The sequence below is a fragment of the Pygoscelis adeliae genome, unplaced genomic scaffold, assembly GCF_000699105.1.
Source record: "Pygoscelis adeliae isolate BGI_AS28 unplaced genomic scaffold, ASM69910v1 Scaffold48, whole genome shotgun sequence".
In the NCBI taxonomy this organism is placed as follows: Eukaryota; Metazoa; Chordata; class Aves; order Sphenisciformes; family Spheniscidae; genus Pygoscelis; species Pygoscelis adeliae.
Window position 1 is genome coordinate 6478177 of NW_008825618.1, and position 2517 is coordinate 6480693.

Sequence of the window (2517 nt, forward strand, 5' to 3'; positions counted from 1 at the left end):
GGGCGGGGGGGGGGGGAGAAATGGAAAAATAATCAGTATGCAGAGAAATGTCCATGTTTGTCAAAGGGACAGAATTTGCAGAGAACTTTTTGTCTCATGAAATACCAGGAGAAATTTTGTTTTTCACTAAAGTGGACAATAAAAGCTATGGTGATGCTGGATCCAGCTCATGTGAAATGAGGTGCTTTTTTTCTTTCAGACAAAAACAAAATCTGTCCCTAATTAGAACAAAAAATACAGCAAAAATGTGATCTCTTTTGGTTACTGTGTAAAGGCCAGATCAAGAATCAAGATCTAGTATTTCTTTTCTGTAGATGAGCTGCAGAAGGGAGTATCACTAGCTGTAGTGTATTTCCTTTTTCTTATGAGGAGCCCTGTGTATTTAAAGCACACAAATCAGTGGTTTACCAATGGAAAAAATGCTATTTTTCATAGAACATTAAACCACTTAGTTTGCAATGACCAGCTACATGCTCTGATTTAGCAGCATTTCAGGGGCACTTTCCCTGGGAGAACTTGTGTTTTCTGAAACCGCAGAGCCTGTGGTTTCCCAAAAAGCTTTTCATTGGTGACGAGTTGTTAGGAAGACAAATAGAAACTCAAGGCTTTTGTGGAGCTTTCTCTGTCTTCTAGAGAAGCCTAGCGATTCAAAAAGTTAGGAAGCTGACTTCAAAACAGGTATTTCTCCACTGCCTTTCCTGTAAATAATTACGTATTAAGGATCTGCTTTTGTGTTACATTGTGGAGTGTAGCCTTAAAAACTTTTTAAAAAGGTTTATTTCTGTCATAAGGTTGGAATATAAAGAGTTGGCTGGAGCTAACAGCAGGCTAGGGTTTCTGAATAAATGAAACTATACACAAGAATGAAAGAATTTAATTAAATCCAAGTTTGTGCTTTAAGTCAGACTTGTGCTTTAAATTAGAGTTGTGCAATTGCAGGAGTGTGAATTTTGTTTCTTTTCACAACATTCCCTTCTCAGTGTTAGAAGATAAGGAAACAACAGAAAAAATAAAACTCTTCACTTAAATGGAAAATAGAGACAAGACAATAGAGGAAAACGTCTTCCTTAATTAATGCCATAGAAATAAGATACACAAGTTGACAACCACATCTCAGTGACTGCACAAGTCGCAACCAATTCACTGTGTTGTGAATTTGGTACACTGTTTGATGTTTCTATGCAGTGCCTGACATTTCAGTAAAAATAGTCTGATTCTTTTGCTGCTCTCCAAGAAGGACTTGACTCAATCTACCTGATCAATTTTAGGTATTTATAGGTATCAGTTAAGGAAGGCTGGTATCAGTGAGATGCTAAAAGCTGTATGAGCGCAAGGAATCAGGCTTGGTATGTTTTCCTGATTCTAGTGTTGGGGGTTTTCTGCTGTGTAGAAAACAAAAAAAACCTGCATATGTTAAATAAAGAACTACATAGGAATTAAGTTTCTCATGTGTGTTGCAGTGCAGTCACAAAGTTACTGCTGGACCCTTGTGTCAAAAAACCCCGCTGTCAAAATCAAACTGTAATGAAAACAGTGCATATGCAAAAGGGTCCTATTGCTTTTGTTCTTTTTTCTCTGTTAGAAAAGAATTCATACTGTACAATAGTAGAAGCCAATTATAATGATCTCTTATTTATTGACATCTTGCTCAAACAGCCAGCAAAACAGAGAATTGGTATAACTGCTCATATTTTACAATGCCTCTCTTTTTATTAATGGATCTGTAGCTTCATTTCTGCAGAGAGGATAATAACTTTTGAGTCAGGAATTAACCTGGTATAATTTGATTGCTCGGGACTCTTATCAGTCCCTCCAATTGCTCAGCTGCTACTGCATATTTAACAATTGCTTCCTAGCCCATGCCTGTTATTCACCTTGTGGTTTTTCTGCCTGGCTATGATTGTCCTCTCTTTCAGCTGTCTGCCACTACAAGGGCTAAATAGGTCTACTATGAAATACAAATAACAATTTCCTCATGCCCCCAAAGCAGCTGCAAAGAATATCTGGTTTTGGTGCTGGTATAGCTATTTCCAAACAATGAGTATGTTTTAGTAGAATCTTCTTTATGGGCTAAATTTGTTTGTGGAGTAAAGTTGAATTCTACTCTTGCCTATATTGGGTAGGCACTCCACAAGTAAACTCTTTATTTTTTATCGTAGTACTCAGAGCAGATTTGTTACTTGAAATCAAAGGGGGTGTGAGATGTGGTGATTTTTGCAAATTGACTTGAGTAATACTTTTAGCATATTTCATCTGTAGATATTGATTAAGTCCTGGGTGGATTAAAGAGATGTTGGACATACTCAGCATGTTACAAGGGGCAATCAAAATCCTGCAGCTTTAGCATGGTGAAGCAAATCATATTAACTTTGCCATAGCAAAGCTGGATGAGTTCGCATCAATGTATTGGAATCGAGGTAACAACTTTGCTACATCAAAGCACAAATAAAAATATATATTTGATAAACGACACTACTAAATAGAACCATTGACAGAAACACAAGGAATAAAGCTGCA